The following is a 27,213-nucleotide window of genomic DNA, read 5'->3' on the forward strand; positions in this document are numbered from 1 at the left end:
TAATACCAAAGTTATGAGTGAAAACACTGGTATGTTTAAGTGTGGGAAATGTAAGGTCTGTTCTAGGGTGAAAAATCTCAGGTGAATTTATTAATGGTGTTAAATACACTGCAACTGATAGATTTAATTGTAAATCCTGTGGGGTTGTTTATATTGTGGGTTGTGGATGTGCACCACCGAAATGTTACATTGGCCAAACGAAACGTCAAATTAAAATACGTATTATGGAGCACATTGGCGATGTGAGGAATTGCAGGTTGGATAGTCCCATTTCTGAGCACTTTAACACCGTTCATAATGGTGTGTTGGATTCACTTTTTTTCTGTGTATTAGCTAAGCCAGATGTTAAGTGTTATGGTAACTTTTCTCAGAGGTTACTTAACTTGGAAAGTAGGTGTATATTAAACGTTGGCACTCTTGCACCTAGAGGTTTAAATTTGGAGATGAATCTCACTTTATAATATGTCTTGATGGTAAATGTTGATGTTTCTTTAAATCTTTTATACTTGTTAATTGATTATTTAATTGAAGTCAATATAAAAAGATGCTGCTGATTGTCATGAATTATTCCTGTGAAGGCTTTTTTTAGCCGAGGTACCAGAAGACAATAAATCTGCAGTTTCCTGGCTCCTGAATGTGGTTTGTTTCTTGAGCTCCTGTAAGGTAGGAAGACTAGTGCCCACGATCTTTTCTGCTGTTCTTATTATTCTTTGCTGCTTCTTCCTTTCGGCCATTGTGCTATTATTGAACCATACATTGCAGGTGCTGGTGATAATGCTCTCAATTACTCCTCTATAGAAGGTATTTAGTGCATTCATAGAGTGCTTGCTTTTCTAAAACTTCTTAGGAAATGTAGTTGCTGGTGGGCTTTTTTAATTAGTTGGCCTGTGTTTGTAGTTCAAGAAAGACAATCTGTTGTATGTACCCCCATAAACTTTGTAGATGTATCCCCAGAAGCTTTGTAGTTTGGACCTCTCTACTTCTTCACTGTTGATCTTGAGGGGCAGGTGCATGGCAGGGCTTTTTTCTGAAGTCAATACGGATTTCTATTGTTTTATTGACATTCAGGTCCAAATTGTTGTTATTGTACCCTTCAGTCAGGGGGGTGACCTCATTCCTATACCCACTCTCCTCTTTACCACTTATGAGTCCCACCACTGTGGTGTCATCTGTGAATTTGATGATGTGGTTGTTGATAGTTTTGCAGCAGTCATGGGTAAGGATTGTGAACAGTAGAGGGACTCAGCACATAACCCTGGGGTACTCTAGTGTTGATTTTAATACTCCCTGAAGTGTTGCTACCAGCACAGATCCTTTGCAGTCTTCCAGTCAGGAAATTGAGGGCCCAGTTACACAGCCCTGTATTTATGCCAAGGTTGATTAGCTTTTCTATAAGATGCATAAGAACAACAGCCTAGCTTCGTTGTTTTACTCTTCAAGATGCTCCAATGTGAGGTGAAGTGACACCCAAATGGCATCAGCAGTTGATCTGTTTGCCCAGTAGACAAACTGTAGTGGGTCAAAGGACTGGCGTAGTACTGTAGTCAAATGTCTTTTAACCAGTCTTTCAAAGCATTTTATTGCATTTGATCTAAGGGTCACTGGCCTGTAATCATTTAGGCAAGTGGGGTTGGCTTTGGTGGGCAGACGGATTATGTTGGTAACTTAGAAGCATGGTGCTACTTTTTCCTGGACAAGTAAAGTATTGAAGATGTCCATCAGAACTATGCTGAGTTGGTCTGCACAGCCTTTCAACACTTTTCCCAAAATGTTATCAAGGCCAGCAGCCTTCCTGGGGTTTACTTTCCTCAGCTGGTTCCTTATATCGACAGCATTGAAGTTGAGTGATGCCTCCTTTTGGTCACTGAGATGCTTTACAGCCTTAATTTTTTTATCAATTCAAATCTGCCATAAAATGTGTTTAGACTGTCCAAAAATTTGCTGCTATCATTGCACTGAGCTGCCTTGGCCTTGTAGTCAGTTAACTGTTAAATACCAGGCCACAGGCTTCTTGAGACTTTCACATCCTCCAAGCATCCTTATATCCTCTTTCCATGCTTCATCTTGGCCTCCTTGATACCCTTTTTAGATTAGCCCTAGCCACACTTAAACCCTTCTTAGCCTTTGCCCTGAAAGCAGTGTTCCTTGCCCTCAGCAACTCATACACCTTGCTGCTTAGCCATGGGTTTTGGTTGGTTCTTACTTTAATATTTTTGATGTTTGTTAACATCCTCCATGCATTTGGATATGTAAGCCATAGTTATCTCAGTATATGGCTATGGAAGCCATATATATGGATATGTAAAGCCATAGTTGTCTCAGTATATTCATCTATGTTCACCAGATTGTTCACCATGGCTGCCTGCCTGAAGACATCCCAGTTTGTGGTATCAAAGCAGCCCCTCAGACTTTCCATTGCCCCTTCATGCCAGACCCTGATTTGTTTCACAGTGGGCTTATCACTGATCAAAAGAGGTTTGTAAGGTGGTATTACTTATTTATTTATTGACATTTGTTGACTGGGAAAGTGCACTGGGTCAGAAACCCATTTTCAGTGGAGGCCCAGGGAGAAAAACTCCACTAACAATTTGTACAAAGTACCAAATTTAACAGAAAGAACATCAAAGTAGCATATTACAGTAAATTTAAATGTATGGAAATGTTACAGTACAGTTTAATGTTTACACTAAAGCAAAAGAAAATAAAAAATTGCAGAGCAGTATATGACACAAAGGTTAGATAGCAATCAATCCTGAATATTCCTTATCTAAATGGCAATGCTCAGATCTGCTCTGAGCTAAAACAGAATGGCAATAAATATACTGATCCAAAGGATATTGCCAATATCCTGGCAGATCGATTCAGTGCCAACTTCACCCCCCTCTCACCCCCTAAATGGCCCATCTCAATACCGGAAGAGTGCCAAATTCCAGTAATAACGGCCACACAGGTACAAAACACACTCTCTAAAGCCAAGAATACAGCATCCATGGAACCAGATGACATCCTGGGCTGTGTACTACATGAACTACAATATGAACTGGCACCTCACCTAAGTGTCATGTTTAATCATAGCCTCACCTCAGGTTTCATGCCCACTGAGTGGCGCAGAGCTACAGTTATCCCAATCCACAAGGGGGGATCCACCTTGGATCCCGGAAACTACCGTCCCATCAGTCTGACAAGCCTTATCTGCAAGGCCATGGAGCGTATTATCATGGAACTTATAAACAAAGACATTGGCAACCTTCAAACACTGGACCCCACCCAGTTTGGGTTTGTGAAGGGCCGATCTTGTCTCCTCAACCCGATTGACTTCTTTGAATCAGTCTCCAGAGCCATGGACAAGGGTAAGGTGGTCCACACAGCCTATCTAGACCTTGCCAAGGCCTTTGACACCATCCCCCACTCTGGAATCATAGATAAACTTACTAAGTTGGGTATTAATCCCTATGTCACCCAATGGGTTGCTAAATGGCTTACTGATAGAACCCACACTGTAAAGGTAGCTGACTCCAAATCCAGCTCCAGACAAGTGACAAGTGGAGTACCTCAGGGTTCAGTCCTGGGGCCGCTCTTGTTTGGCATCTACTTCTCTGAAGTACAGGTCAACACTAAGGGACTCTGGCTAACAATGTTTGCAGATGACTGCAAACTGGGAGCCATTATTGAATCCCCAAATGATGTGGATGCTCTACAAAAGGGCCTTACAGAAACAGATGCTTGGTGCCAGAGCCATGGGCTCAAGCTCAATGCCAAGAAATGTATTGTTATCCCCTTTGGGAAAAACATGTATCCATGAATTACCATATAGGTGGCAGTACACTAAACACAGAAAGTGTGATAAGAGACTTAGGGACATAGGTGGACAGTGGTCTCACCTTCGATAACCACATCGCCACAACAGTCAGGAAATCCTTCTATGTGGCACACCTCATCACGAAAGGCTTTTCATCCAGAAAAAAGGAGGTCATTGTCCCACTGTACTCATCCCTCATTAGACCCATTATAGAATACAACGCCCCATTTGGTATGTACCTCTCAAGACATCTGCAACAACTGGAAAGGCCTCAGAAATACCTCACTAAAAGAATCACAGGCCTAAAGCAGATGCCCTACACTGACCGCCTTAAAAAACTCCAGCTATACTCTGTCGCATATCGTCTACTCAGAGGCAATCTCTGCTTAACATACAAGGCCATGTCAAACCCAGAGCTGTTGGACATGCTACACTTAAAGAAATCCCAATCCCTCAGAGCTACACACTCCAGGGATCTAAACCTTGTCATCACAATAAACAAAACATGCTGGAGGGATAGGTTCCTGACCCAGAGACTCCCCAGACTCTGGAATAGATTGCCCATACATGTCAAGCAGAGTGCCTCTTTGGACCTCTTCAAGAGGAACCTTGACGAGTGGATGGGAGAAAGGAAATTCACCCCTGGGATCACGTTAATCGCCCTGCTAGACAGGGGTCCAGGAAAGTAAATAATGTGGGAAGAAATAGCCAGGGAATTGTTATGGCTAGGCTTGTATAGGCCCTAGGGCTGATAGCCTAGTACCAATCTATGAACCTATGAACCTATGATACTACACATACATTAATTAAGGAACATATTTAAGGTGGTGTATCACTTGTATTGCAGGAGCAAGAGGAGTTATTGAGGTAATGGCTATTTAAACTTGATTTAAAGGTTTTTAAAAAGTCAATTTGAGTTATATGGGAGAGTAAGGTATTCCATAGTTTAGCAATGCTGTGGGAATATTGTCTATCCAGCTCTTTTATTGGGTTTGGTAACATTTAAATGCTGTTTGCTGGAGGATCTAAGAGTTTGGGTTGGAATATAAGTATGTAGAATGGAGTGGAGTGCTGAGCAGGTGTTGAGTTTAAAAAATTAGTTTGTGGGCTAGACTCAATTGGGTATAACTGAGGTGGTGGGAGAATTCAAGCTAGTTCAATTCTGAGATTGCTTGGCAATGGTATGTGTAGTTAGGCTTGCCAGAGGCAAAGTTAACTAATTTGTAATAGCAGGATTGGAGTTGGTTGCTAAGAGATTAGTGAAGGTTAGTAAAAATGGGACTTCCATATAGAAGGGAAAGGATAAGTAAGGTACTGGCCAATTTTGTTTTGGTGGGATTGTCTAGGTAGAGTTTATGATGGTAAAGTTTGCCAAGTTTAAAGTGAGTTTTCTTTATTGTGTTGAGAATATGTGGCTCAAAAGTGAGTTTATCATCGATTCTAATGCCTAATAAAGTTGCACCCTTCACACTTTCAATCTCTGTATTATCTGGTGAAAAGACTTTGAAATCAATAGCTGGTGGTTTTGTTGAAAAAAGTAAGATTTTGGTTTCTTTGGGGGAATTAACAATAGTTGTGCATTATTTAGCCATGTTTCTATAACTGTGAATGCATTTTGTGTGGATATAAGGAGGTTGGAGAAATTACTGGAGGGTGATATGATGGCAGAATCATAGGCTCATAGGTTCATAGGTAGGTACTAGGCTATCTGCCCAAGGGCATTTATAAGCCTAGCCAGAGTGTGTCAGCTTTCACCATCCCATTGATTAATTAACTGATCCTCTGTCAAGCAGAGCCAATGACGTGATCCCAGGAGTGTATTTTCTGTTACCCATACACTCGTCAAGGTTTCTCTTGAAGAGTGTTAGTCAGGGGCTCTGCCTAATGTAGTTCGAAATTTTGTTCCAAAGCATGGGGAGTCTCTGTGACAGGACTCTATCCATCCAGCATATTCTATTTATTGTTATGGCGAGGTTTAGCTCACTAGAGGGTGTGGCTCACAGTGACTTGGATTTCTTTAGGTGGAGCATGTCCGTTAATTCTGAGTTGGACATGGCTTTGTAAGTCAAGCAGAGATCACCTCTGAGTAAGCAATATGCCATTGAGTACAGCCAGAGTTTTTTCAGTCGGGCTGCATAGGACATAAGTTTGAGGCCAGTAATCCTCTTGGTGAGATACTTTTGTGGTCTCTCCAGCTGTTGGAGGTGTTTTGTGAGGTACATCCCAAATGGGGCATTGTACTCTATGATGGGTCTGATGAGTGACGAGTAGAGGGGCACTATAACCTCTTTATTTCTAGATGCGAACCCTTTAGTAATTAGATGGGCCACATAGTATATCTGTTGTGGCTTAGTGGCACAATAGGATTGTCAAAGGAGAGATTGCTATCTACCTGGGTCCACAGATCTCTTATTACCTCTTCTGTATTAAGGGGGCTGCCACCTATGTGGTAATTCGTGGGTGTTTTGTTTTTCCCAAACAGGATGACTATGCATTTTTTGGCATTTAGCTTGAGGCCATGACTTTGACACCAGGTGTCCGTCTCAGGCCCTTTTGCAGGATGTCCGTGTCAGCTGGAGAGTCAATTATGGCTCCCAGTTTGCATTCATTAGTGAACTTGGTTAGCCATAGTCCTCTTGTGTTTGTCTGTACTTCTGAGAAGTATATGCTGAACAGTAGGGGTCCCAAGACCGAGCCTGGCGGGGCACCACTTGTGACTGGTTTAGAGTCGGACCTGGAGCCCACTGTTCTTACCGTGTGAGTTCTGTCTGTAAGCCAGTTGGCAACCCATCTTGTGATGTAGGGGTTTATGTTCAGGCTGTTGAGTGTTTCTGTAATACCCGAGTGGGGAATTGTGTTGAAAGCCTTGGTGAGGTCAAGGTAGGCTGTGAGAACAACCTTTCCTTCATCTATGGCCTTGGTGACTGTCTTGAAGAAGTCAACCAGGTTTAGTAGGCATGATCTGCCCTTAACAAAGCCGAACTGGGTCGGGTCAAGTGTTTCGAGGTTCCCAATGTCTTTGTTAATGAGTTCCATGATAATGCGCTCCATAGCCTTGCAGAAGAGGCTAGTCAGGCTTATGGAGTGATAGTTACCAGGGTCAGTTGTGGCCCCTCCTTTATGGAGTGGAATAACCGTTGCTGTGCGCCATTCTATGGGCACATAGCCTGTGGAGAGGCTGAGGTTGAAAAGTGTGTTTAGTTGGGGGTTAGTTTGTTCTGTAGTTTGTGCAAGACGCAGCCTGGGACACCATCTGACCCCATTGATGCTATGTTTTTGGCTTTTGAAAGGGCTATTTTCACCTGTGCATCTGTGATTTCCAGGACACTACACTTTTCCGGTACTGTTGTGTGCCCTTTTGGGGGTGAGAGGGGGGTGAAGTTTGCACTGAATCTATCTGCCAGGATGTTGGCAATATCAGTAGGTTCAGTATATTTTGTGCTATTTTGCACTAGTTCAGTGCATATCTGTGAGTTGCCACTTAGATTCTTAACATAGCTAAAGAAGGCTTTGTGGTTATCTTTTGAATCCTTGGTTATTTTTCTTTTGAAGTTAGCCTTGGATGATTTTATGAAGGACCTTAGTTTCTTACTGATACTGATCAGGGATGTCTTTCCTTCTTGGGATTTGCTTTTTTTCTGAACTAGTTTCCTCCTTCTACTGTATAGCCTGTTTATGGCAGGGGTCCACCCGACTGGTTTCTTTCTCTTAGAGGAGTGAGTCGTCTTGGTTACTATGGATGGCACAATCCATGCATCCTTGTAGGTGCTCATAGAGTGCATTTGTAATGGTTTCTGCATCTTGGACAGTGTTATCCTTTAGCATGGGGGCTGTAAAACTTACCACCTCTGTTTTAAGTAAGGTGAAGTTTGCTTTAGAAAAGTTTTTTACTGTGGTTACCTTAGTTGCGGGTGGTGTTGGGGTGTGGATATCCAGAGTGATTAGGTTATGGTCTGATCTAACCAGTGACGGGTTGGCCGCTGGTGTGGAACACCTGTCGCCCATGTTTGTGATGACCAGTTCCAATATGTTTTCACCTCTGGTAGCGGAATTTACCAGCTGATCCAGGGCATTTGAGTTGATTATTTCCAGGAAGCACTGGGCCTGGGAGTTTTTACTCAAGTAGTTTTTCCAGTTAATGTTAGGGTAATTGAAATCTCCCAATATCAGGGTGTTCTGTAGTACCTTCATGTTTTCTAGTGTCTCCAAAAAGGTGGAGTGGTGGTCCTGGGTCATGGAGGGTGATCTGTAGCAGGCCACAATTTGCATTGCAGATTTTCTCGGTGTTAGTTGCACATGGATGATCTCAGAGGTATCATGCTGCGCCACTAACCTGGAGATGTAGGTATCCTTGAGGAATATGGATACACCCCCTCCTTTTGTGTTTCGGTTCGTGTTCTGTCGCTGAAACCTGTGATTCAATTTGTAGCCAGGTAGTGCTGGGGTACTCTCTGGAACCTTGAACCAGGTTTCGTTTACTGCACAGATGTCGATGTTTTCCATACTGAGGAGTGCTTCGAGTGTGTGCATTTTGAGATTTAAACTCCTGGCGTTGAGTAGCATAACCCTCAGTTTTTTGTCAATTGTGCTGTTTATGGAGGTGGGTTTGACTTTTGAGCCTTGCCTAAAAAAGGCACTATGGGGGCAGCAAGAGCCTTGGCCAGTATTCAAAAGCCTAGGGGTGATAGGTGAAAGCCATCTCTTGTGAAGCAACACAGCTTGTCGAGCATGTCATCCCAGGCTGACAGATACTGGATCCCCTTTGAGTTACACCAGAAGCTTAGCCAATTGTTGAAATTTATCATTTTTTCTTTATACTGAGGTATCATTATTGGTGAGGGCAGGATGCTACTCAGGGTCAGGGTCATACCAGCCTGAGCTACTTGATCAGAGAGCTCTTCCATGTCTCTTTTCATGTAGTCCTGGGAGATACATCTCAGGTCACTCACACCAACATGAACAATGACAGAGTCATATTTGTACTTGTTCTGGAGTGACCTGAGTGCTTGTGTTATGTGGCGGATTCTGGCTCCCAACAGACAGCTTACAGAGACCTTCTGCTTGTCCAGCTTAATGAGTGGGAAGTCAGTGTGCCTGACTATAGAGTCACCTATTACTAGTGTGTTAGGTATGTTATTTTGCCTTAAGGGCTGTGATTGTGCGGCACACTGATTTTGTGTTTTATGTGTTGTCTGGCTTGTGATGGGAGGTGCAGGTTGTTTGGGTGTCTGCTTTGGAGGTCTCAGATGCTTTTTCAGGTTTTTATTTAGAGCTTCCGAGTATGATTTTGTGTATTTATGTGTATTTTTTACCAGTGCTGGTTTAGTAGATCTATGTGTGGCTAGAGGTGTGGTGCAAGTGTTAACCTTCTCCTCTTGACTGTCTTTTCCAGTCTTGGGTGGAAACAGCTTAGCCTCCAGTTTGGCTGCATAATTGCATCTCTCGCATATGTTAGTGTTTTGTGGTAGGAGGAGAGGGTTGTCTGTGTACATGATGCAGTTGTAACATTGCCTCGGGATACCCAGATTCACCAGCTGGACTAGAGAGTAAAACTTAAATTGCCCTTTGGTCATTCCTGAATATTAGTGTGAGCTGCTTAGTGGCTTGGTTGGTGAGGGATGAATAAAGAGCCTTGGCCTGCTGGCCAATCAAGTGTCAGGGTATATAAGTACTTGCTATTAGGTCTGAGCAAGTGCTGGGCTGTAGGATGCTTTCTGAGTGCTTAGGTTGAGAGTTAGACTAGTTTCAAGGGAAAACCTGAAGAGGAAACTTAGTGGAGCTGGGAATAATTTAACCCTAGCTAACCGGCACTGCCCAGTGCACAAAACCATGCAAACGTGGTTTTCATAGCAGGGAAATAAAAGAGATAGAAATTAGCCCAAAATGGCCAATAAACTACTAACTTTTGGGCTGGGACCCCTCCTCCAGGGACAGATAGGCTGCTCAAAGCTCTGCTCTCTCACAGGTGAACAGAGAAACTTCCTTCTATCCAAGTAATGTATGTGCAAACAGAGAGATTTGTAACAGAGCCCTGAATTCAGCACTAGCCTGAAAACTGGACTATACTAGCTTAGAAAGGCAGGAAACATGGATTTTTTTGTTTTGTTTTTTGGAAAAGATAAGGCAAAAACAGTAAAAATACACTTCATCAGCATATTGGATGAATTGTTATGAAGCTTTGTGAAAATTGTTGATTAATGTATTAAAGAGTAGGGGTCCTAGAATGGATCCTTGTGGGTCTCCTTTATTACTTACCTGATACTCTGAGTGTTCATTTTGCTAATTGACTGATTTCCCTATTGTGTAGGTAAGAGGAGAAACAAGTAAGAGAATTGGGGTCGCAATCTAGCTTTACTAGTTGCTTTAGCAGTTTGGTATGTGACACTATATCAACTGCCTTTGATAGATCCAGTAAGATTACTGAAGTAGGAAGGCCACCATCAATGGCTTTGTTTACAGTATCAGTGAAAGAGAGAAGGGCTGTGATAGTGCTGTGAGCAGGACAGAAACCATGGCTGGTTGGGGTAAGAAGGTTATTTTCAGAGAGGTAATTAAGTAGTTGAATCTGTACACTTTTTTAAGATTTTTGATAATGGAGAGAGTATACAGATAGGCCGATAGAGAGGTCATGTGACTGTCCAGCTTTATTTAATGGTGTTATAACAGATTTTTCCACAATTGAGGGACATAACATTCTGAAATGAAGCAATTTATAAGAGTACTTACTAGATATGCAATTACATTTGCTGCAAGTTGTAAATACTCTGGAGGTAGATTATCAGCAGAAAGACAGTAGGGTTTTAACTTGGTTTGGAGTTTGAGTATTAGAGAAGTGGGTACTGCTTGAATTGTAAAGGAAGGGCTTGTATGAGTAGAGCTAGAAGTGTTTGAGGAAGGGAATGTGGTGTTGTCAAGTATAGCACTATTTGTGCCCTGGGAGTTTAAGTTTATGTTAGTTGGTGAATCTTTGATTAGTTTTTAAAGGTAGTGATACAATGAGTGTTGAAATTATGGGCAATTTGTTGTGGGTTCTTATCAGGTGAGGGTAATAGGTTTTGAGACAGATTTCCAGAACTGTTTTGGGTTGTTATTAAAGGTGGTTAGCTTAGAGGAAAAGTATTTTTCTTTTTTTTTTTTTGGCTTGTATGCCTAGTTTCTTGGCTTTATTCCTATGTTGCGTGTAGTTAATGCAATTTCTTTGTGATTTATTTTTCTTGACATTGTTTCCATGCTCGGTCTCTGTGAAGGAGATGTTGTTTGGTCTGTTTTGTTAACCAAGGGGTGTGATTAAGTTTAATTCATTTGGTTCAAATAGAGACCAGGCTATTAAGGGTTTCTAGAAAGAGTTGTTAAAGTAATTTATGCCATCATCTAGGGGAAGAGTTGTTAGTGGGACCCAGTTTTTTGCCTTCAATATGTTTATGAAAGTGGCCTGGTCAAAGTGGATGAGATTCCTAGATGTTTTGTAGGAGTGTGTTTTGGCTATTTGGATGAGAGTTCTATTGGTATTCGCTGGTAGGTAATCACTTTATTATGTTAGGTAAGGTGCCTGGGTTTGAGTTATTGTGAGGGTGGGTCACTAGGATCCAGTCTAAGGTAAACTCTGAAGGTGTGGATAGACTGTGGGTCAGAGCTGTAATAAGTTGTGTGAAGCTATGTAGATTTATACTGTTGATTGGAGAGTTGGTAGTTAGGTTTTGCCAATTAATGTTGGTGTCTCCCAGGATAACGGTTTCTTGTGAAATATTGTGGTTTATCCAGGATAAGAAATCTTTAGGAATGGGAATGTTGTGGCCTTGGAGAATGTAGTGTATGGCAGTACATAGATGTTTATTGCTGTTCCTATGAAGGGATGTAAATAAACTTTCATGGTTACCAAAACAATGGCCTGGTTTGGGGTAGGTTTTAATTGTTAGGTAGTTTTGATAAATTAATGCTATACCCCCACCCTTTTTGTGAAGTTTATCAGAGGGAATGATGTTATACACTGTTGAAAGAATTTCAGTGGCAGCAAAGTGTGGTTTTAGCCACATCTCCATTACTGCTATGATGTCTGGGGTGTGAGTAGCTAGCCAGGCCTGAAATTCAGTAATTTTGTTACAAATACTCTGTGTGTGTGTGTGTTTATTGTTATTAGATGAAGATTTTGATTTTTAGGAGCTAAGGTGGGTACTAAAGGGTTATATGGACCAGGACTGGGATGAATATCTCCGCATTGTGTTAAGGTAAGGAGAAGGTGAATAATAGTATATGGCTGATTGTTTCTGAAAAGGGTTTAGGGAGACTTACAAGGAATAGTTTGAGTTTACTGATGGTGGGGGATACTTTTAATTTGGCTGTATTTAAGGTGCAGCTTACAAATAAAGAGGGTGAGATATTAGAGTAGCAAACTGCACTAACATATGATGGCAAGTTTTGGGTGGAGCAAGTTGGTGGTGATGTATATAAAGTGCTATGTGTGTAAGTAGATTGAATTGGCAGGATCAGGACAGCAGAGTGGATAATTAGGAAAATTAGGAATGTTAGGGTATAAAGAGTTTTGGCAGAGGAAGTCATTTTCAATGGACACTAAGGTTAGATAGGTATGAGTAGAAGAGAGGGGAGGGGGTTCTGTGGAGAGTTAATTGTATCCAGCAATTTTATTGGAGTGTGATAATTAATGTGAGTGGTTAGATTAAGTATAAATGTAATGAATGAAGGGTGGGTGGGAATGGGGGTATGGTAGGGCAGCAGAGTGAGCCCGAGAGGAGCGAGGGTGAATGGAGCAGACTAGCACCAGTTCTCAGCATGCACATAGTTGTCTACAAATAAAACTATCAGCAAACATTGAAAATAAATTTGGAAGGCAGGATTGCAGAGGCCTGATTGGGTAAGCTGAGTAAGCTTAACATGAATCACTGAAGGTGTACATATAGTAAATAATAAAGCTGATAATACAGAGTTAGATACTGAAAGGAAAGTGTTAATGGGAAGTGAGCAGAAAGGGGATTAAGCTTATAAGACCAGGAATGGGATGTAGAAAAAGAATTGAAAAAAGAAATAAAACTAAAATAAGGACTAGATGGGGGACTATGAGTTGCTAGCATTCCTGCTGGAGTACACTAGGTATGTACTGAAATATTACAGGGAGTTATCAGTCCTCAAATAGATAATGTACTTTGGTTATTTCAAAGGTTTTACAGGTTACTTCTATAATTAATCTTTTGCAGGATGCTTCTTAGATTAAGATCATTGGGACAATATTGTGGCCAATAGGAAGGCTCAGCAGACATGAAGAGAGAAGGCTATGAACCACTGGCGGGTGGCTTGGGAAGAGTGTACCGCACACTGTAGTCAGGGACCCTCAGAAACTGCATCTTTGACTACTGTATTAGTTTTATGGAGATGTGATCAGAGCCACCCAGGTGTGGCTGTTGTACAGCTCTGTATGCCCCTTTGTTCAGTTTGTGCAAACTTTTTTAAGATTTCTGATAATGGAGAGTATAGAGATAGGCCAATAGAGAGGTCATGGGAATGTCAACCTTTATGTAAATAGATTTTTTCCACAATTGGGGGGCATAACATTCTGAAATGGAGCAATTTATAATAGTGTTAACTAGATATATGATTGCATTTGCTGCAAGTTGTAAATACTTGGGAGGTAGATTATCAGTGGAAAGATAGCAGGGTTTTAACTTGGTTAAGAGTTTGAGTATAAGAGAGGTGGATACTGGTTGAATTGTAAAAGAAGGGGTTGTATGAGTATTGCTAGAAATGTTTGAAGAAGGGAACATGGTGTTGTTGAGAATACAGCTATTTGTGTCCTGTGAGTTTAAGTTTATGTTAGTTGGTGAATCTTTGATTATTTTTTTTAATGGTAGTGATAAAATAAGTGTTGACATTATGGGCAATTTGTTGTGGTTTCTTATCAGGTGAGGGTGATGGGTTTTGTAGGATGCTGGGATAAAGTAGAGAGGAAACAGATTTCCAAAAGGTTTTTGGGTTGTTATTAAATGTAGTTAGCTTAGAGGGAAAAGTATGTTTTGGCTTGTATGCCTAGTTTCTTGGCTTTATTCTTAAGTTGCTAGCATTAATTTCGTTTTATTGTGATTTTTTTTTTGCTATTGTTCCCATGTTCGGTCTCTGTGAAGGAGATGTTGTTTGGTTTGTTTTGTTAACCAAGGAGTGTGGTTAAGTTTACTTCATTTGGTTTGAATAGGGGCCAGGCTATTAAAGGTTTCTAGAAAGAGTTGTTAAAGTAATTTATGGCATCATCTTGGGGAAGAGTTGTTAGTGGGTCCCAGTTTTGTGCCTTCCATATGTTTATGAAATCTGCCTGATCAAAGTGGATGAGATTCCTAGATGTTTTTTTAGGAGTGTGTTTTGGTTATTTTGGTGTGAGTTCTATTGGTATATGCTGGTAGGTGTCACTTAGTATGTTAGGTAGGGTGGCTGAGTTTGAGTAATTGTGAGGGTGGGACACTAGTATTCTAGATTCTGAAGGTGTATATAGACTGTGGGTCAGAGTTGTAATAAGCTGTTTGAAGCTCTGTAGATTTATGCTGTTGATTGAAGAGTTGGATGTTATGTTTTACCAATTAATGTTGCTGTCTCCCAGGATAATGATTTCATGTGAGATATTGTGGTTTATCCAGGATAAGAAGCCTTCAAGAATGGGAATGTTGTAGGCTTGGGGAATGTAAAGTACAGCAATACATAGATGTTTATTGTTGTTCATATGAAGGGATGTAAGCAAACCTTCAGGATTACGAAAGAAGGGGCTGGTTTGGGGTAGATTGTAATTGTTATGGAGTTTTGATAAACTAATGCTATGCCCCCACTGTTTTTGTGAAGTCTGTCAGAGTGAATGATGTTATACCCTGGTGGAAGAATTTTAGTATCAATAATGTGTGGTTTTAGCCATGTCTCAGTCACCGCTGTGATGTCTGGGGTGTGAGTAGTTAGCCAGGCCTGAAATTCAGTAATTTAATTACAAATACTGAGTGTGTTTATTGTTATTAGATGAAGATGTTGATTTTTTAGGAGCTAAGGTGAGTATTAGAGTGTTATTTGTACCATGACTGGGATGAATATCTCTGCATTGTTAAAGTAAGGAGAAGGTGAATAATAGTATATGGTTGATTGTTTTTTGAAAAGGGTTTAGGAAGACATACAAGGAATAATTTGAGTTTACTGCTCATGGGGGATACTTTTAATTTGGCTGTATTTAGGGTGCAACTTACAAATAAAGAGGGTGAGATATTAGAGTATCAAACTGTACTGACAAATTATAGTAAGGTTTGGGTGGAGGAAGTTGGTGGTGATGTATATAAGGTATTATGTGTGGAGGTAGACTGAATTAACAGGACTAGGGCATCAGAGTGGATAATTAGAAAAATTAAGAATGTTAGGTTATGCAGACTACTGGTAGAGGAAGTCATTTTGAACAGAGGGTAATGTTAGGTAGGTAGGAGTAGAGGAGAGGGGTGGGGTCTGTGGAGAGTTAATTTTATCCAGCAGTTTGTTGGGGTGGGATAATTAATGGGAGTGGTTAGAGGAAGTATAAATGTAGTGAAAGAAGGGTGGGTGGAAATCGGGGTATGGTAGGGGAGCGGAGTGAGCCTGAGCAGAGCGAGGGTGAATGGAACAGGCTAACACCAGTCCTCAGCATGCATGCAGTTGTCTACAAATAAAACTATCAGCAATAACTGAACACAATTTGGAAGGCAGGATTGCAAAAGCCTGATTGGGTAAACTGAGTAAGCTTAACAGTAATCACTGAAGGTGTACATATAGTAAATAATAAACCTGATAATACAGAGTTACATACTAAAAGGATAGTGTTCGTGGGAAGTGAGCAGAAGGGGGGATTAAGCTTATAGGACTGGGCGTGGGATGTAGAGAAAGAATAAAATAAAATAAAAATAAAATTAGGACTAATCTGTGATAGGGACAATGAGTTGCTGGCATCCCTGGTGGTATGCACTATTTATGTACTGAAATATTACAGAGAGTTATCAGTTCTCAAATAGAAAATGTACTTTGGTTATTTCAAAGGTTTTACAGGTGACATCTAGAATTAATCTTTTGCAGGATACCTCTTAGACTGACATTGTTGGGACCCTGTCGAAGCCGATAGGAAGCATGAGGGGTGAAGGCAAAGAATCACTGGCTGGTACCTTCAGAAGTTTGGTTATTTCAAATGTTTTACAGTGTGCTTCTTGAGTTAATCTTTTGCAGGATGCTTCTTAGATTGAGACTGTTGGGACCCTATCATGGCCAATAGGAAGGCTCAGCAGGTGTGAGGGGTAAAGGCAAAGAATCGCTGGTAGTTGGCTTTGGAAGATTGGCTGTTTTAAATGTTTTACAGGTTGCTTCTTGAATTAATCTTTTGCAGGATGCTTCTTATATTGAGATCATTGGGACCCTGTCATAACCAATAGGAAGGCTCAGCACTTGTGGAGGGTGAAGTCAAAGAACCACTGGCAGGTGGCTTGGGAAAAGTGTACTGCATGCTGTACTCAGGGACCCTCAGTAAGAGCACCCCTGAGTACTGTATTAGTTTTATGAAGATGTGATCACAGCCAGCCAGGTTTGGTTGTGGTACAGCTCTGTATTCCCCTTTTATGTTAGTGTAAGCCTTGTCCAGAGTATTTGCTCCCCTTGTGGCAAAATCTACAATTTGGTAGTAATTGGGTAGTACCTCCCTGAGATCTGCTTTGTTGAAGTCACCAGCTATCATAAATGCACAGTCAGAATTTTTGCACTGCAGCTCACATACAGTATTACGCAGTATATTCAGTGCTTCAGTGAAGTTAGCACTCGGTGGTATATATACAGCTGCTACATAGACACCATTTAGTTCATTTAGGTACTGAATATCATAAAGGTGATAAAAGAACTGGAGGTGCATTGATTTACATGATGGCAGGAATTGAGCAAGTTATGTAATGGAGTTAATGACAACTGTAAAAAGGAATACGTGTGTATACAGTATGAAAATATTGAAACTGTTCCTCTGCTTTTTTCCTATTATTCTATGTGCACCTATGTCATTATGTGTATTCTGGTATAATAAAGAGGTTTCTAAGTTCATAGGTTCATAGGAGGTTACTTGGCTAATGGCTCAAGAGCCCTTACAAGCCTAGCCATATTTATCCTGAGTTGACCCAATTGTCAGTGGTTAGGTGAGTGATGTTTGCAGAGGTAAGGGTTTATGGTAGTTAATACTAAATTCTTCTGTCCAGGAGGGACATGGGCACCACCTAAGGTGTGAATTTCTGGTCACCCATCCATCGATCTAGGTTATGTTTGAAGAGGGTCAGGGGGAGACTCTGTTTACTGCAAATTGGAAGCTTGTTCCAGAGATGTGGAAGTCTCTGGGAGATGTAGCTTTCTTTCCAGCATAACGTGTTCATGTCAGAGTCTAGGTTATGATCCCTGGAGTGAATGACCCTCATGCAGTTTGATTTATGAATGTGTAGCATTTCCATTAAGCTGGGTCAGAGACTGCCCTGTAAGCCAGGTACGGGTCATCCCTTAGCAACCTGTAAGAGACAGAAGACAGTAACAAGGCTTTCAGTCTTTCTACACAATACTTGTTTTGTGTAGCCTGTAATTTCTTGTTGAGAAACCTCTGTGGTCTCTCTGATTGTTGGAGGTGTCTGGTGAGGTACATACAAAGTGGATTATTGTACTCAATTAATAGTCTGATGAGGGCTGAGTATAATAGAATCATAACATCCTTAGCTCTAGATGTGATGTCTTTACTTAAAAGATGTGCCACATAGAAGGATTTCCTAAGTACTGTGGATACATGGTGGTCAAAGTTCAAATTACTATCGACTTGAGTACCCAGATCACGTACCAGTGGGTCTACACTTGGGGGGGTGCTGTCTATAATATAATTTAATTAGCAGGGATGTTAGCTTTCTAAAAGGGAATAATAATGCATTTTATACATTTAGTTTTAATTTATGGCTTTGGCACCAATCATTTGTCTGTGTTAACCCTGTCTGAAGTATATTAATGTCATTGGGAGACTCAATGATTGCTCATGATTTGCAATCATCAGTGAACTTCACCAGCCACAGGCTGTCCAAGTTTGCCTGGAATTCTGAGAAATAAATTCCAAACAGTAAGAGGCCCAGCACAGAACTCTGTGGTACGCCACTGGTGACTGGTGTTTTGCTAGAGGTGAGGTCACCCACTTTGACAGTGTGTCCTGTTGGTGAGCTGGTTGGCTACCCATCCTGTAATGTTGGGGTTAATTCCCAAGTGGGAGAGTTTCTCTATAATATCTGAGTGAGGGATTGTCAAATCCCTTGGCTAGGTCAAGATAACTGGCATAGACTGTCTTTCCCTCATCCAGGGCCTTGGTGACTTTCTCAAAGAATTTAACCATGTTTAACAAGCGAGATCTACTTTTAATGAATCCAAACTGGGTTGGGTCCAGAGTTTGAAGATTACCTATAGCCTTGTTAAAAAGGTCTCCACTTTTTTAATTTCTCCAAATCTTTTGGGTTTCTAATACCAGGATGGAAATGGACCCCATTCCTAAGTCTAAGTACAATCAAAGTTCATGAAATTACTATTGTTTCAATCTTTGATACCAGACAAAAGTGCACTTCGCAGCACCCGCAATGTGCCCAGTAATGACTCCTTCTGCAATTCATATGGGGTTACATGGATTGGTAACATATCTAAATACAATTGCAGATTATTTTTTATAAGACCCGTTGCTCCTGCTACTGTTAGAACTTTCTGGGTTTCTTTGATCCTGATATTTTATGACTTTGTGTCTCCACTGGACAGTGTAGTCACCGGGTGTGGCGATTTCAATGATCGATGCTACTCTTGTCCTCTTTTCTTGGACCACTATATCCAGTTTTCTAGCATCTACCTTTTGAACTGTTGGTAATAGGTGAACCCATGTGACATAAACTTCATCATTTTCTAGGATGCTTTGTGGCTCATAATTCCAGTGATTTTCAGCCACTTCAATCCCATAATATTTGCACAATCCCCAGTGCAACAATCTTGCCACATTGTTATGCCTTTCAGTATACAGTCCTTCTGTCATTAGTATGTCACAACCAGCAACAAGGTGTGTGACTGTTTCTAATTTGGTTTTACAAAACCTACATTTGCCTGTTTCTCCCACATGTTCAATGGACTTTGTAAACCAGTGTGTACGTAGGCCACTATCTTGGGCTGCCAATATTAGCCTTTCATCTCTTGGTTTGAATTAATCTCTCCTTAACCATTCCTGCATTTGCTCCTAATCAACATGAGGTTCTTCCAGAAGTTTTCTATACTTACAACTATATTTATTCTTTTTCCACATTTCTTGCCTTCTCATCTGGTCCTTCACCTTTTTGTTTTTGGCACATTCAGTTGCTGCCTGATTTTTATCTACTTCTGGTGTGATTTCCGTTCCTGCTTGACACTAATATGCTTCTGTTAAATTAAGCAGAGAAGTAATCTTAGATTTATTTTCCTCACGATTCAAAACTGTCAATACATTTGGGTCTTGTGAGGTCAGTAGATATGTGTGGAGTCCCACAACTGCGGATCTATACATGTAATCAATTTCAAGGAGGCCCATCCCTCCTTCAGAAGGAGGAATATATAATCTTGGTATGCACTCATTTTTATAAATCATTTGGTGAGCATGAAGCATCCTTCTTGTTTTCCTATCTAATCTATCCAACACATTTTGGGGCCAATAAATCATTCCAAAACTGTAAGTTAGGACAGGAAGAGTAACTTTGTTTATAGCTTGGATTTTGTTACTAGATGTCAATGCTGTTTTCAGAATTAATTTGTCTTCTTAATAATTCCTTACTAAGTTTTATTTGCATTTGATTATGTTTTATTGTTGATCCTTCATGAACTCCCAAACATTAATACAATCCCTCTTGCTCAATTTATTTTATATCACATCCTTGTCCTAAACTGATGTTTTCCTGGTGCTACAGTTTTCCTGCTTTAAAGGTTGCATTTGCAAACTTATCAAAACCAAATGACATTCTTATATCATCTGAAAAAATTTTGACAACCTGCAGCTGTCCTTTCAGTTCCTTATCTAATGAGCTATACAGTTTTAAATCATTGACAAAGAGAAAATGAGAAGTCTTTACACTTTGTTGTTTTTAGGAGCCAAATTGTAGCCATGGCCTAAGCTGTTAAGTAAACAGCTTAGTGGATTAATGGCAAGGCAGAATTCCAGTGGTGGCAGAGAGTCACCCTGGAATATCCCCCTTTGAATTTTTATCCCTGGGATAATAATCTGTAGTTTATCATGGCTTAATTGCAAAGTGGTCTGCCACTGTGATGTCATCAATCAGTGTAGGGTGTATCTTATACATTTTTAAGCACTCTTGTATCCATGCATGTGGGATACTATCAAATGTTTTTTTTATAGTCAATTCATGCCTTACTTAAATTCTTACCCTTTCTACAGTTCTCCAGTATGACGTTATTTAACAAATGATCCTTTGCTCCATATGACTTTCTTTTATTGCCGTTTTGTTCTACTGCCATAATTGATAGGAAGATTGCTTCCATGGCCTTGCAGATGAGGCTAGTTAAGCTTATGGGCCTATAATCTCCAATGTTGGGTGATGGTCCTCTTTTATGCAGAGAGATTATTGTTGCTGTTCTGCATTCCACCAGAACATAGCCAGTTTGCAGGCTGTTGTTAAATAGGGATCCAAGTGGTCTACTAGGTCATGTTTTAAGTTATTTAAAAGGCAATGTGGGATGTTGTCTGGTCCCACTGATGCCATGTTTTTGTACTTGGAGCATGCTAAGATGACCTGCTACCTTGAGATAACAGGCTGAGGAATTGTGGCAGGTATACTTTGGGGGATGACAGGAGGGGATGGTGGGGTGAAGTTTGCTCCAAATCTGTTAGCTAGCAGGATGGCTATTACCTCCAGTTGAGTATGGGCATAGCTGGGTATTCCCTTTTAGATTTCAGATGTAGCTAAAGAATGCCTTGGAATTATCCTTAGCTTGTGAGGCTAATTTTGCTTCATAATTAACTTTGGAAGACTTGACAAGATCTCTAATTTGTTTTTTTTTAAAGCTAGAGAGGGGGTTGCTTCCCCTGCTGAGCCAGTTCTTTATTCTTCTTCGACATTAGTTTCTTTCTCTTGTTGTATAGCCTGTTTATATAAGGGGTCCATCAGGGTGGCTTGTTTTTATGACAAGACCAGGTGTTAATCCAGTCAGATAGAGCTGATGTTATACAACTGCTTAAGTGGTTATAAATGGTATTGGTGCACACCTTTGCATATGATTACATGCTCATGCATTTGAGGGGGCTTTGAAACCTATATCATCACTTAGTAGCAAAGAATCTGTTTAAAAAATAAACTGTAAGCCTCATGTTAATGATAAAGCTTTTTTAAAAGGCTGTTGACCGGATTTCACAACTGTATATACTGTAATAGCACATAAGAACAAGAAAAACATACAGCTGGAAGAAAAGCAGTGTGTCTCACTGTCACTTAACTTGTTCATAGTTAAATAACGGGCTAACTGTCTTTCTGGGACCTTTTGAGCCTAGGCAATCTCCCTTTCAAATCAAACCCTGTACCCTGTGTTTGTGAGGTAGCCAACCTTTATGCCAAGCCCTTCAAATTAAAATGTATGAGTTGTATTGTTACATCTGGCTTAGTTTTTTTTTTTTTTTTTTTGAGGTTCACAGGATAATAGTATACTAACTACTTTGGGGCCATTTTAATAGTTGCCTATTATACCATCTGAAAATCAGACCTTGCACCTTGTGTCTGTAAGGTAAACACCTTAACCATTATGCCAACCTCCACTGGTAACAATGACTTGCAAACAATGTTGAAAAGGCAGTTGAAAGGGTTCTTTTTTATTGCTGTGGACTACGGTTGTCATTCCTGTAACAGAGACACTGCGCATGTAAACAGGGGAACATAGATACTGTAAGTGCATGTTTGCAGTACCTTGGAGTACTGTCCATTTGTCTAACTTAGAGAAGTCTCAGACTTGGTGTAAGTAAGTTGAAAGGAAGTGAGTCTCTCAGCTACCATAGTGAAAGGGTGCAGGAGGGTATTGAAGTGTCTTGCAAAGATTTTTTAATGGCTTCACAATGAGTTTTGAAATTTTGCATTTTTCTTTGTCATTAATATCACATTTTCAGCTGTGGTACTTGTAATTACTTTTTCCATATAGAAAATTCAAATATGGGTGTGTGTGTGTGTGTGTGTGTGTGTGTGTGTGTGTGTGTGTGTGTGTGTGTGTGTGTGTGTGTGTGTCTGTGTGTGTGTGTGCAGGTAGTGGTATGATCTATCTTATATACAAACTGCTTGCTCCTTCCTATACAAGACAGATGCAGGTTCACATGAGAGTGTCAGTGAGTGTTTTTATTTTTTCTTGACTAAATGGATGTCAGTTAGTTTACCATCAAAATTTTGGACATAATCCCAGCATTAACTATTTAAAAAATAGTTCAGTCAGAAGGTCAGCATGTCTCTGTGTGGATGATTAAGGCTGGCAAAAAGAAATGGCCTTACTCTTGTGGTGTAACATTTGTAACAGTGATAAAAACAAGTAGAAAAGTTAATGCAGAAGTAAACAACTTTGGTTCACAGAGCAGAAGTAGCAGAGACTCTGTCCTCAGATAAAAGCAGCAGAGCTATTATGCTCATATATAGCACTCTAAGCAAGAAACCTGAGAAAGAAAATAATAAATGATCGTAATGTTGGCAAAAGGTTAGCTGGAGGCACATCTGTCAAAATCATCACAAATTCTTGGTCAAAATGGGGATCACTCATAATACTGTGACTGAGATCTTGAATTCCTGCCCAAAATGGAAGACAATCCTGACTTTGTGACAAAGATTCTGAATTTTTGACCAAAATGTAGGGGGGGGCACTTCTATCTTTGTAGCAAAGATCCTAAATCGAAACAGTGTAAGAAACTTCTCTGTGTGGTAGATTTTCAGTCCATATATTGCTAGTTAATCACTGTATATTAATCAGATCAGACAATAGTAGTAGAAGCAGTGAACGTAAACTCGTCAAGTCAAAAAGTAATAATAGAAAATATATAATTCTACAGCATTACTAAGTGTTCAAAAGTAATCCAAGCAAGGCAGGCAGTCTGTTTCCAGTCGAAAATCCTTTATTAAGTACACAGACAAGCGATCCAAGTAAAACAAAAATAGAGTAATAATTTCCTCACAAGCTTTCTAAATATATATATATATATATATATATATACTTTTTATCAGGCATGGGAGGGGTTTATTGTGCTGTAAAACAAAGTGTTATTGGTACACATTAAATTCACATCCCTTCCCCCATCAGTGTGACATTCAAGCTGGTCCTGCTCTACCTAGTAGCTGTCATAATAATATATAGCCCTAATGTACTTTAATGGTACATCTTATTTAACCAAATTATTAAGTAGATTATTAAGTCTGTGATTTTATACAAGGCAATATACTACATGGCTCGAAATATATCAACCTTAGTTCATTTTGCGATCAAAATTATATATAAATATATACATATACATTTTGCATGTAAAAATCAGTTTCTATTTTCATAACCTATTGTTAACAAAGATCGCTTTCTTCCTTCTAGACTTCTTCAGGTCTGTGAACAAGAACCCTAAAAACCTATATAATTGCATAATTAGTTAGTATTGTTATTACCATCATTTTGAATAAAGTGGGAAAAAGAGAACCAGAAAAAAAAATATATATATATGTATGATGATGGAAACAAAATATACACTTAAATTTCAAATGATTTAAAATGGTATTTAAAACCAATTTGTAGAAAAAAAAATAAAATACAATTAGTCATGTATACAATGTGGCAATTTTCTAAGTTCCAGTGCACTTTTAATTGAACAGTAGTAGTTTAGTTCAGGCTTTCTAAAAGAGTTCAGCTTTAATTGTCACATGAGTTCATGTTTCTCCAGAATACTTGGGATGTCTCCTTCAAGATCACCCATGTCTATGTGAAACAAGATCTGGAACTTAAAACCTGTGTGTCTTTTATGAAGAGAAAGGTGTTTGGCTAGTGCATTATTTTTACATCCAGAGCAGATTTCTTTTATTTTTTCAAAACAGGTTTATTGTTTTAACATATAAGAGAAATATCATAACAATTTTATACAAGTAATTAAAAATAGAAATTATTATAATATTCAACAAAACAACTAAAGTATTTACAAAGACATCCACTACAATCAGATCAATTAATTAAACTAAAATACCATGCTATTGAAATTAGAATTTTTTTAACAAATTTTGTAAATTATCCCATACAATATAATAAGATGTTTTTCTAGTTGTTCTTGACCTAATTGTGTTTATTTCCATATGGCACACTATATTCATAACATTTTTAAATTCATTGAACGAAGGAGGTGTATCTGAAATCCAATTTCTGGTTATAATTTTCCTAGCCACTGCTAGAATAGACCATAACAAGGGAAGCTTAACCTTTTAACACTTTGAGGTACAGGTGTGTTGAATAATATAAGAGATTTAGAAATAATGAAATTATCTGTAAAAAGAGCCTGCAAAATTCATTAATTGACTTCCAGTATTCTTTCAATTTTATACAGTCATAAAACATATGAGCCCAGTCAGCATTAATTTCTACATTACATCTCTTACATAGATTATCTTTATTATTTATTTTATTCATCATCAAAGGTGTATAAAAAGATCTATGTAAAAATGTCCATGTATAAAGTCTCCAGACAATGGAAGACGTAGTTCTATAGGCAGATTCCAATATATATTGTTTATCTTGTTGATTTGGTGGGTCCCCATTAATAGAAGTGAAATAATTCCAGTATGTATCTACACTGTAAAAAGTTTCTTGTCTGATAATTTTATGTATGTATGAAAGTTTACCTTTATCAGAAACTTTATGTTGTAAATTTAATATCAAGTAATCAATCAGTGTTGGAATAGATTCTTTAACTGTTATAGACATTAGATCTATTTTATTAATGAGATGTTGTCTAAAGATCTGAACCTCTAACCAGCAAGTTTCTCTTAGATCAAATTTTTGTTTTAAGAAATCTAGATTTTTAACTTTATTATCAGATATCAACTGATACCAGTATTTTAGATCATTATCTATAGCTAAATGAGTTCCTTCAGAAGTAGATGACAAAAGCATACCCTGAGTATACATTATAGGGAATATAATAAAATTCCATTCCCTATACTTAGGGTGCATGAATATAAAGTTACGATAGCTAATAATAATATTTAATGGGTAACAAACCACATGTTTAGGTGTAATAGGTGAAGTACAAAATTCCTTTAGTAACCATAACATGGAGTTATTTACAATCATATTTTTATGTGTTAAGGAGATTTTCATGAAGTGCATACTAATTAACTCCCAATAATCTTTCCATTTTGCGACATATGACTGATCTATTAATAAAGTAATAACTTTTACAATAGAAGAGATAGTATATAAATTAAAGTCTGGAAAAGAAATACCCCCTTGAGACCAGCTATTAGTATGTTTCTTTAATGCAATCCTAGGTCTATTAGGTGCCCATAGGAAATTTAACATTAGTGTATTCAGTTTCTTGATAATTATTTTTGTAGGTGGAAGTATTATTGATTGTATTAAGTATAAAATCTTGGGGAATATTATCATTTTAATAATTGTAAGTCTCTCCTCCATAGTAAAAACATATTATTCCAGGTATTAAAAGATTTTGTATATTAAGAAAACAGGTATTATAATTATTATATATAATAGATTTAATATCTTTAGATAGTATTATACCTAAATAAGTTATCTGACCTGAATTGGGTACATATTTAGTAAAATCACTAATGAGAATATTTTTTCGTGTATATATAGGTAGTATTTTAGTTTTTTCGTCATTGAATATTAAACCAGAAATACTTTTAAAATTCATCATTTTATCAAATAGAGACTGCATAGAAGAATTAGATCCTGCTGATGTAATTAGAACATCATCTGCAAAAAGTTGAATTTTGGATGTTGTATTTTCATCTATTTCAAAACCCTCTGTGTCAGTACTGTTTCTGATCAAATTAGCCCAAGGCTCCATTACTAAAGTGAATAATAGTGGAGAAAGTGGACATCCTTGTTTTGTACCTTTAAAAATGGGTATTTTTTGTGAAACATATGTTCCTACCTTAATATAAGCCAATGTTCCTTTGTTTAAATGCTCAGTTAGATTTACAAATGCATCTGAGAAGTTTGTGCACTTCAGTAAGGTAAACAGATAGTCCCAACTTACTGAATCAAATGCTGAACTTATATCAAGACTAATAAGTGTTAAATCTTTCTTTTTCCTATTTGCAAAATCAATTAATGTTAAAGTTCTTCTTATATTATCAAAAGTATTTCTATTTACAATGAAGCCTGTCTGTTCTATATCTATAATGCCGGGGATGATTGTCTTCAATCTATCAGCAAAAATACTCATAAACATTTTATAATCAACATTAAGTAATGAGATGGGCCGATATGAAGTACATCTCGTTGGATCTTTATTAGGTTTTAAAATTGGCGAAATAAATGTATATTGCCAAGATGGGGGGTTATTAACTCAGTTTGGGCCAAAATAAAAACCTTATGTATTAATGAATATGTACTTTTAGAAAGGATTTTATATATCTCTGGTATAATACCATCATTACCCGGTGCTTTGTTTGATTTAAGCTTATTTATTTGTGTAATAACCTCTGTATATGAAATACTTTTGTCCAATAGTTTAATCTGTTGTTTATTAAGCTTTTTATTCATGTTTGTGGTTATAAACTCCTTTATTTTATATTTAGGTTCCATGTTAATGTTATTATGGTTAATTTTGTGAAAGTGATTTCTAAATTCATCTAGTATTTCTGGTATACTAGAAACATTCTTCTTTTTCCTTAGAGAAAAGATTTCTTTGATATGGTTTTGTTTATTCAACCTTTTTGTTTTATTTTTAAGTCTATGTAAGTATTTGGGGCTTATTGAATAAGACAAAAACTTGTATTTCTCTAAAGTTATTTTAACTTTATGAGTCAAAATTTCTTTGTATTTCTCATTTAGTTTGTTTATTTCAATAACTTTCTTGTCCATAATATTTTCTTTATTATTATGTTTATAAGAGTCTAATTTGCTTTGAATATCTAACAATTCCTTATCCCAAGATTTCCTGTTATTATTATACCATCTGATACTTTGTCCATATAGATATGATTTTAAGGCATCACAAACATAGACAATGGGGACTTCAGGAGTATTATTTATGTCTAAAAAATGTTTTACTTCTGAAAGTATATATTCTTTATAGTCTTTTAGTTGAGTTAAGTATGCTGGTATCCTTTTGATCTGAATATTATGAGTATTTTTTATCATGAATTCAAATACAATTGAATTATGAT

The 27,213-nt window shown here is 38.4% G+C and overlaps 1 protein-coding gene across 1 annotated transcript in view; it reads left to right on the forward strand.

Annotated features, from left to right (window-relative positions):
• Positions 1-27,213, forward strand: part of LOC122808876 — a 520,542-nt gene that overhangs the window by 291,972 nt on the left and 201,357 nt on the right. The gene's annotated exons all lie outside the window — the stretch shown is intronic.

This window comes from Protopterus annectens, chromosome 1.part1, assembly GCF_019279795.1.
Source record: "Protopterus annectens isolate FY-2018-M chromosome 1.part1, PAN1.0, whole genome shotgun sequence".
NCBI lineage: Eukaryota > Metazoa > Chordata > Ceratodontiformes > Protopteridae > Protopterus > Protopterus annectens.